We start from the raw sequence: 10636 nt of genomic DNA on the forward strand, positions 1-10636 counted from the left end.
TTATAATGCATGCCGTGTTTTCTGACCCCTTCCCTGTAGCTTGGTTTCCAACCTCATTGTGAGACTTCCTAATTTGTGGTGAACTGGACTTGTTTTCTTTGAACCTTTTAAATTAAAAGCAAAACAAAAAACACAGCAAAGCTAGAGAGGGATGTTGCATAAGCCTTTTGTTTTCATAATTGTATTTATGCTACTTTACTTCAGATGGGATAGAATATTGCCACCATGAATGTGAGCTGTTAATTATAAGGCTGAAGCCAACAAAGCAGCTTTAAAAGTTGGATTATAACGTGTAGCATATTAGCAATAATGATGTGTATTTATAAAAACGGATACTTTTACCTTACTGAGCCAATCCCTTAATTGTCATATGCTACACACTAGCGTAATGTGTATGTATGTGTTAAACATACTCTGGGCCAAAATGCTTTATCCACCTTAATATTTCTTTTGCCTTATGATACAATGGAACTTCTTTTAATGGGCATTTCTGTATGAACAAAGGCTTTTGATGCATGCTTCATTCTTTTCATGTGAATCAGGAAGAAACTTTTCCTGAGGAAAGTTGCACACTGAAAGCTAGTCTAGTTGTGACCCACGAAAACGTTGTTTTTAAGAGTTTCTACATAGTTGAATTTTGCTGACAACGTTTGTATCTTTGTTTCATGAAGTTCGATGCAATTCATTGCGCTGTTGAAGTGAAGCATAGCTTGCAACGTAGCATTATGCTGATTTCTATGCAGGCAATGGAACAGAAAACCAAAAAAGGCTGAACAGGCTTCATTTTAAAAATGTAAGTGGGGATAACTGTTTAACGGGTGCTTTTGTATTAGTAGAGCCATCTTTGGTCAAGAAAACTGAAGCTTAAGCAAATAGTTTAATTTGAGTATTGTCTGGTTGATTATGGAATGGAAACCAACACTGTCAGATGCTGTAGAAGATGCTGCAACAGATCTTTTAAAAGTTAAAAATGGCTAATGTAAAGTTGTGTTGATATACAGATATGTAGAATGTACCATGTTTATTTAAAATCATTGTCTTGTTTTTCTTTTATTTAAAAATAAATTTTGAATACAATGTTTGGAATACATTTTTTTTGCATTTTGTTCAATGGCATTGTAAAAAGGCAGCTTTGATTTAAAGCGTTTATGACAGTTTTAATGGGTTTCTTTTCTAATTCATCTTCACAGCAATAAATGAGAGTGCTGTGGTGGTTTTTTTTTTTTTTTTTTTTTTTTTACACCTATGCCATCTGTTTTGGATTTTACATTTTGCTGAAATTACCTTTCATGTGCCTAAATCTTTTGAGCTATCCTTAGGTTTTTATAGAATAACTTCAGTGTATGGAAACGTCATAACTGATCAGATAGAAAACTATCTATTGTCACTAATCAGCCTAGATTAAGGCTTTATAGATAGATGTCTTTGCTATAAAACTTGTAGAAATTGAGGAGTAGCATTCATACTTCGCTTTGAGGCACTACTGCTGAGAAAGCATTCTGTGCTTGCGCTGTCATCGGACTGGTATTTCTTTTCCTTAATACATCCTCTAATACCAGTTTTCATGCAAATCTTAATAAGAGACTGTGCACAACAGAGCTGCTGGAGTCTGGGAGGGATGGTGGAAACAAACACCCCTGGAATCGTTTGATAACTGCTTATAGAAACACAAATATTCCTGAATGCATTTCGTGCTCAGTGCAGCTGCACAGCACACAGCACAATACTTAAATCCCCCTTCCGAGTCCTTTTATTAATTTCCTCCCTATTAAGCAATGCTTTGGCTTTTATTCTGTGCTTTCAAATGAAATATTTCCCACTTGAATTCCTTTCATTGCCACTCTTCTGTCTCCTGATAGTGCTGACTACCTTCATTTCCTGTTTTCAGGGCTTGAACAGTTGATGCCTGCTTATATCCATCTGCTTTCATATCACTTCTGAAAGCTATTTCATTCATTGTAAAGGCCTCTTACTCCTCACACAATTATTTTCTTACCTCATTTTAGGGTAGGTCTGAGCTCCAGGCGTTGTCTGGTTAATCTTGTCTCTCAAGAGCTTAAAAAGTGGACAACAACAGTGTCATGTAGTAACAAAGAAACTTCCATAGTGCTACAAAGTGACTCGAATGCTCTTGTAGAGTACCTAAGAGTGACTTTTAAGCATGTCTGAAAAATAAAAACACTTGAAAGAGAGGATAGCAATGTGTAGAATAGCAATAATTTCAAACTCAATCCAGATTTTGGGTCTGAAAATGCATAAAATGAAGTTTGTCACATGTGAGTCTACAACTTAGACATTCAGAGTAAAGGTACAAGTTTAAATGATGAGAAAACATGCTCATTTGGAATAAACTACATCCCATGTCGGAATTGTTTCACAATGTCAAATGTTGTTGCGTATCTGCGTGGGTGGGGAGCTTCCCCTAGGAAAGTAACCTCCACGTCCACCATACGTGTAGGTTGGCCTTGGAGGAGGTATGTATGGTTCCTCGCTTGGTGTTGTAACTCTGCGGTGGCTCAAATCGGTGATCGGGGATGTACTCTTACGGAAAAACTAACAAAACCACGCCCAGACTGGTTTTGTGGCCCCATCCCAGCCTGGTGCCAGCTGGAGTTAATGCCTGTGGGTGAGTGGAAGAGGTCAGGCTCCAGCGCTCGTCTGGCTGTGCAGGAAGCCAGCGAGCCCACTGGAAGCATGAGACAGGAGCTGTCAGAAGAGGTCTGGTCACTCGGCTTTGACATGAAGAGAGTTATTGTTCGTGACTTGGGTCTAAGTCCTCCGGGCCTACTAAATTTGGGTCTGCTGACAGGACTGCAGCGAGCTCAGTCACTGCAGAGCACTTCCCTTCCCCCTGCCCTACCATGCAGTGAGTAGCTCCTCCTCTTCCAAGGCTTGCCTGTCGCCTGGAAGTGTTTGTTTTTACTTATTCAGCAGCAAATTGCTTCTGGTGGCAGTGGCTGCTTCCTTCCTCTGGTACCTGAATGCTGAGGAAACACAAGGCTCCAAACAGGACCTGTATAAAACACAGCAACGCACTCAGAAATGGCCACAAACCCTTTTGGAATAAGGAAATACGGGGGAACTGTGAAGGCTTTTAGTGATTTTAGTCAGTATAGCTAACTTAGTTTATTTTTGTATTCATTCACTTATGTATAACTATGATTATACACATATATGCAATTATATATAGCTATATATAAATATATAATTAGCACTCAAAAGAAAATAAATAAAATTAAGATGTCTTAAAGATGCTCCAAAGGAAAAAATAAACAAACAAACAAAAAAAAGCTGTTCTTTTCTGTGGGTGGCCAGACAGGTAAATTATTTTTCTAATTTAAGCGTCAGCAGATTATAACCAAGTAATCCTGAGCCACTGGGCCTTGTAGTCAGTTTCATTTGGTCTTTCAGTAAGGAAAGCCTTAAGGATAATGCCTTTTTTTTTTTTTTTTTTTTTTTTTTTTTTTTTTTTTTTCTGGACTCTTTTCTCATAATTTTGAACAATGTTTAATCCTTCAAGCCTTTTGGGTGAGCTCAATAACTGAGGCAGAATTCAGACTTTCTTAGCTGGCAGTCCCACAAAACCTGAGCAACAAACTTTGCCTCTTGCCTCCCTTCTGTTCATTTTTGGTGACTTCTGCTCTTCCCCCATGGGACAACTGTCTTGTCCCTGAAGATCTTTGTAAAGGAGCTTTGCCCTAGGATGAAAATGTGAAGGAAAGGGAAAAAGAACAGGAAGAGAGAGCTGAAGTGCATGTAGTGTTGTTTGCCTATGGCTAATAATTAAGAGTGACAAATTATAGACAAATCTGGGTGCTTTTGCAACATGCTGGGTAATGAGGAAGAAAACCAGAGGTGAAATCTTAGGGATGTACTTCAGGTTTCTTGTTTAAAGACAGGCTCAGACCTCTGAAGGGTTCAAGGCTAGCTGTCTAGGACATGCCATGTCCCCCTTGAATTATACGGGGCTTTCGGCGAGAGCTGCTTTATGGCTGCATCGTGCGCCTGGAGGTCTACAGCTGGCAAAGGAGGAAAGCCAGCTGGTGGGGCTGGGAGCACCAAGACGTGAGAGCTTCCAGCTCTTGTCTCTGGGTTGCAGACCACTCCGAGACCCTCTCGTTGCGGCATCCTCTCGATATTCAGGCAGGGCTGCGTAGCACGTGGCCGAGGACGACTGCCTCTGGATGCAAGGCGCCTGGTCTGCCCGCAGGCTGCCACCAGCAGCGATCTGCGCTGCCCCCGCCAGCAGCGAGCACTCGTGTTTGACATCCAGTGGCACTTTTGTAAAGGCAGACAGCCCCTGGGCAGCCCGAATGCAACTGCACGATATCCCCCTGCTTTGCCTCCCAAACAGACGGCTTTTGTGCGCAGCAGGTGATGGCCAGAGAGATGATTTCACTCCGCTTGAAACCATAGCTGAAGGGACTGCCAGAAGTGAGATTTGGCATATCCAGCCCTCTGTTGAGAGAAGCTGGTGTGTTTCTGCCTCAGGGGGTTTGTTGCTACTGAACAGCAGGGCCCATTCTGTATTAACGTATAAAACAACAAAGCCGTGTCTGTAAAGCATGAAAAATTCCAGTCGTGCACAGGATCGACGCTGATTTTAGCAGAATCTCTGCCATGCAGCCCAAACCCTCTTGGCTGCAAATTGTTTCGAGCTTCTCACTCCCCAGGAAGTTGGTGCTGTCATCTCAAACAGGCTGGATGCATTTTTTCCTCATTTTTGGGGGCTGTTTTAGGTCATGAGGTGTCTGAAGGGACCAAAGTGCTGTTGTTTCGTCGGTGTGCACCAGAATTTCCCTGCTTTCACCTGGTCTGTGCTGCGGCCTTTTCTACTGCATCTGCAGCAGTCGTTTGTTTCCTCTGTAGCTCTGCAATCAGTGGATTAATGAGCTTTGTCTCGGCAAAAGAAAATGTCCACCTCCTCCCTGCTGTTAGCAGTGGGGGAAAACCAGGGCACCGAAGGACATGCTCGACTTGTGGCTGGTGAATGTTATCTCCATGTACCACGGGGTGCAGGAGGTGCGAGCCTGGCACATGCTTGGCAGTCCCTTGCTGGGCTCTGGCTCCTGCCAAGGCAGCAACAGAGGGGAAGTGTTTAAAAAGAAAAAAAATAAAAAGTATATGTATAAAGCCTTTTTTTTTTTTTTTTTTTTTTTTTTTTTTTTAGCATTTGTTCTGAGATAAGCAGGTTGTTCGGAAAGTCTCACTGCAGACAGCAGTCCTTGCCACCCATCTCCTGAATCATGCTCCTGGACTATTTTCTCCATACTTAGCTGAAACCCAGTATTTTGAGGGGAAAAAAAAGTGCATCACTACACACCTGAGTTTGGTCAGGTTGACTAAATCCTCTTAAAATCATTGAGACTCAGACTCTTTAATGGAGGATAATCCCTGCTTCCGCAAACAGCACCAAATAGCCCGTGATGAGCATCCCTGGCTCCATCCCCTCAGGTATTTATGTACATGGATACAATCCTCTTCAACCTTCAGGCTGAACAGACCTTCAGAGGTCTTCAACCTCTCTTCTAAAGCTCCGTGGTTCTCATTTGTACAGGCTGGTAGCATAGTTTGTCTCCCAGTGGTGTTTCTTTAACCTGATGACCTGTGCAAGCTCTCCCAGGCAGCTGCTTAAGGAATCTGAGGGCTTGGGCTCTTGCTTTTCCAGCTTCTGCTGGTGAGAACCGGGACTGAAAGCACTCCCGGCTCTCCCATGACACCCAGACTTCAAATAAAACCACGTTCATTTCAGGAGTGCCACACAGACAGCCGGGTCCATGCTGCCTGCTACAGAGCAGAGGTACATTCAGCTGGAGGACAGCACCCGGGCCTCTCTCTGGGTATTCAAATCACGGGTCTGAAATAATTTCACTTCAGCGCAAGTGGGGGAAAGCTTCCCACCACCCCGAACCAAAAATTATCTCCTTCTTGGTCTGAGAAGGAAACAATGCAAATGAGGTGATGGTTGCACTCATCGGCCGTGAGCCACTCCTGAAATAACTGGGTGAAAAAAGAAACAGAGTGTGTTTTGTGCAACCCCAGCGTACCCACCCGGGCACAGGTTCTGTGTCAGTTCATTGCATTTTGGGCAAGAGTCGCTGTTTTTGAGGGTGAGGGAACTGAGGCGCTGCCCTTGGCACTGAGCACGCCTCTCTTTGCCCCTATCTCTCCCTTTGCCTCTCCAACCTTTCCCCTGCCACCATGTTCCTCCTTTGGCCTCTGGGAATTCAAGCTGTGCATTGGATTAGGTTTAGGTTTCAGCCGCCTAAGCAGCATTAACCACTAGAATATTGTACCTATATGCAATATATTCACTTTCAAGCTAAATGTATTGACTTTCATATTAACTCTTTTTTTTCCCCTCATATTTTTTTTTGTATACAATTTTAAATTACATGCTTGTTGGTGCATACGTTTGTGCATATAACTAGGAACAACAGAAAATGTCCTGTTAATAAACCTCCTCCCTTTCATTTTCTAATAAATATATAATGTGGCTACTTAAGTAAATGAAGAATGTTTTTGATTTGTGTGCTTGTCTGTCCTAATCCTGGGAGGCTGCCTTATTTATCTGGCAGCCACAGGGCTGGATTCCTCTGCTGCTTTCCTTGTTCCCGTGCAAAAGAGAGGAGAAACCTATAACATGGTGATTGTTCGCAGTCTGGTGTCCCCTCCACCTCTTTGTTCCGCTTTTTTTTTTTTTTTTTTTTTGTTTGTTTTTTTTTTTTTTTTTGAGCTCGACACCAACCTGTGGCAATTCCCCAAGGCAATACCTGTGGCAGGGTGCACCCAAAATCAGCTGCCTGCTCTCCAAGTGTCTCAGCGACAGGAGGAGGCTGGAGGAGCAAGTCTGCCTGCTCATGGCCCTTCTTTTGTCACCTTCCTTCACTTGCATGGCTGGCCCATGAGGCCAGGCAGGGGAGACGCATGTCCTCGCCTCTCAGCAAGCGAAGCTGTGGTGTGTGCAGCCTTTGCCATGTCTGGTTCATTTCAGAGAACTCGCAGCAGTGCTGGATGCTCAGTCCCACAGGCTGGATGCCACAGAGATCTGTTTTGCCATTTTGTTTTTGAAAGGGGAAGAAGGTAATACCACCGCCAGAAAACGGGGCTTTTGGAAACTTTTTTGCAGGGACTGAGGTTTGTGGCAGCGATGCGAGACCTAACAATGTGCCATTTAGGGGAAGTCCACCAACAGCACCCTGCAGCCCCTGCTCAGCTGCTCTGGCGTGCACGCTGCTCACCTCCTCCTTGCAGTCTGTGCTGGAAACAGCGGTGCTCAGCAGCATTAACCCAACCCCCACGGAGGCCACACAGCTGCCTCCTTGGTGCCCCCTTCCTCCAGAGTCTGTACATCCCCAGAGACATGCCAGGAGCCTTCCACTCCTCTGCTGGGGAGGATGCTCACACCATCCCAGCCTGATGCTCCTGTCAACACCACCCTGGTAGGGATGCTGGTGGCATCCCCTTGCCAGGTGCTTGGACATATTCCTATCCCTTCCATGCATTGATGTCTGCCTGTGCATTATGGCCATGGAGAACCTCTCTGTGCTTTTGTAGGTAGTGAAATTTCCTGGTGGTGCAACCGTAATAATGTTGGTGCCTCGAGAGGGCTTAGTGCACAAATGTGGTGTTCGTGCTTTTATCTTCATGTCGAAGTGCAGAGGGGGGTTTGCTGGTTCCTGAGAGAGGAAATACCTCAGCCTCCTTGTGGTTTTTCTTCCAGGGATTTCTTCCTATGAAGTAATGAGCACCCCTAAAATCCACTGCGGTGAGTAATCTAACAAATGGTTTCACTTAAGAAGAGAAACAAAAGCATGCTTATTTTGGAGAGGAGTTGGTAAGGCTGCTGTTCTCCAGAAGTCTGGAAATCCCCTATTTCCCTTCCCTCCCTCCTAAGGTCCAAGTGAATGGGCAGGACTTGGGATAATACACATAGTCAAAATTTTGACCTAAAAAAAAGAAGTGGAGAAAACTGCATCTCCAGAAACACAACCACCTTTTGGAGCTACTGAGAGCCTTTGCTGCTCTGTTGTGGTTTTGGTTGCATATAAAATGCCAGGGTTTGGGGAAGCATACAGATTAGGCAGTGTTTGGTAAATGCGGTCAGTGCAAGCTGGTGGTCACCCAGCCTGCTCCTTGCATCTGCCTGATGTGCTCTGACATGCACCTGGATTTTAGGGTGCCCATCACCAACCTGGGAGCAGGACCCAGCTTGGCAGGCTGAGAAGTGTGTTCTGCAGGAGCTGCCTACTGGGCTGACTGCTTTTCTCTGGCTTTTGGCTTTCTCTCTGCTTTCTCTGTTGTAATGTTTATTCTGAACTGTAAGACCATTTCAGGCCATCCAGCAGGTTAACAACTTAAAATTCTGGAGGGAAGATGCTCCCTGTGCAAAGCTGAGCCTGTCTATTTATATGAACACCTCTCTTCAGGTATTTTATTATTAGGTACTTTTAGCACAGATAAAGCACTCTTCACGTCAAATGTGTCCCTAAAAAGAGCTTCATCTCTTCTCAGTGCTTCAGAGCACCTGGAGGTGTGTGTTCACCAGTGTGGAGGGTGCAGGAGCCCACAGGGCTGTGCAGGCAAACATGTGGTGTGGGACAACAAGCTCTTGTGCAAAGCAACCACAGAGGTGCTGTCCCCAGATGGTCCCGTAACCTCAGCAGAGGAAGGGGTAAAAGTTTCACTTGTATTTTCTTTTCTTGCTTGCAAGGACTTGAGGAGCAGAGCTAGCTGAGCGATGGTGCCTACCCATTGTCTTACTGTGGACAACCCCAGCCTGGGGAGACTGCCCCAAGGCAGGGCAGTGCACAGCAGTTATCCTCCCACCTACCTGAAGAAGAGACACGTTCTCTGCTTATTTTTCCCCCATGCCACGCATGCTGTGTGAATCCTGCTGCACCACCATACCAGGCCCAGTGGATGGTGGCTGCCCAGCTCCCAGGGTCCTTGAGCTGTTTGTCACCTTTGGACTGCCACTTGTGTCCCCTCCAGCAGTTGTATCCCTTTCAGGTTTGTCTCCATGTTGACTACTCCCATACCTGTCTTTTAGCAGGGTATTAAAAAATAAAAATAAAAATAAAAATAAAAAAAATAAATAAAAAAAAGAGTTTGGAAGGGTGAAAATTGATCATTTTCATATGGTCACATGCTCAGAGGGATAAAAGGGTAATTGTGCTCCTTGGTGAAGGTGAGGGAGTTTTTGCATTTTGACAAGCTTTGGCACAGGTTTGACAAAAACGTTGGCAAAGGTTCTTCCTGGTGTGAGGAATTTCATCCTGGGAAGAACATGAAGGGGGACACCAGCAGTGTTTTTTTCTCCTGGCATGCACTTCCCCACCACTGGGACTGTGTCGTGGTCTTCCTTCCATAGCAATTGGAGTAAGGCTGAAGAACAGATACATATTCGCGGTGTATTTGCTTATCCGATATCCTAAAATATACCTGAAATGGAGAATTTTTGTGGGATGGAGGAAATTGTAGCCCATTACACAAGAGGAGCAGTTTGGCTTACAGGAGGCTGAGGGGGGACCTCGCCAGTCTCTACAGCTACATGAAAGGAGGTTGCAGAAGGAGGTGTAGGCCTTTTCTCAGGTGGCAAGCGATAGGATGTGAGGAAATGGACTCAAGTTAAAACAGGGGAGCTTTAGATTGGGATTTAGGAAGAATTTCTTCATGGAGAGGGTGGTCAAGCATTGGAAGACGCTGCCCAGGGTAGTGGTGTAGTGCCAGGCCTTTCCAGTGGCCAGCACAGAGCACACTCTGAGCCAGAGGGTATCTGAAAGGAAAAGCAGGCTTGTTCTTCCTTCCGTACACTTTGCAGGTGCTCCTCAAATGCAGCCCCCAGCTCTTGATGAGGTCCTGCAGCTGAAGGAGATGTTATTTCCATGGTGAGCAGCTGCTCTGATGCAGCGGCAGCAGGTGCAGGCCACACCTGCTCAGGCCTAATCAGTTTTGCACCAACCCAGCTGGCTTCAATTCACTTTATGGACACCAGTCCCATGTCCTCCAGGACAGGGCTTTCAAGGAAAGCTGGCTGTCCCTACAGAAGCTGGCATCCTGGGCATGCAGGAGTCATCCTGTGGAGATGCCCTCAGGTCTGGGCCTTCTCTGCCGAAACCAGCTCCGATGTTTCTTGGGAGGCGCCAAGAAGCTGACTGCTCCAAATTCAATGTAAATCAAGGGCTGTGCTTGTGTTGAATCCATGTGGATTTAGGGAAGCTTTAAGTCTGTTTCACAATGTCAGTTGAGGAGTTTTGCCCTGGTTTCATTGCATGATTTTTTTTTCAGTTACGCCATTTCTTAATCTACGGAGACCTGGAAAAAGAGCAGGGCTGAGATCTGTGAAGAGAAGCCAAAGGGCGAAACAGTGCCTGTGAAATCTGTCAACGTGGTGCACACAAGGCTGTGGGCAGTGCAATCCCCCTGGAAGGAAAAGCCAAAATAAATTCCATGTTTTATGGCTAAAATGGCCTCTATTTGCAGTTCTGCCCCCGTGACCATGATTTGAACGACTGCTTTCTCTGATTCAAGAACAACTGCTTTGTGTAAGCAAAATGAACCCATTTTCACTGTGTTCCTTCACAGTCCCTCACACTTGTGCTGGATGAGCTTGCACCAGAGGGAAAAAAAAAAA

This window comes from Netta rufina (assembly GCF_964035555.1).
Source record: "Netta rufina genome assembly, chromosome: Z".
In the NCBI taxonomy this organism is placed as follows: domain Eukaryota; kingdom Metazoa; phylum Chordata; class Aves; order Anseriformes; family Anatidae; genus Netta; species Netta rufina.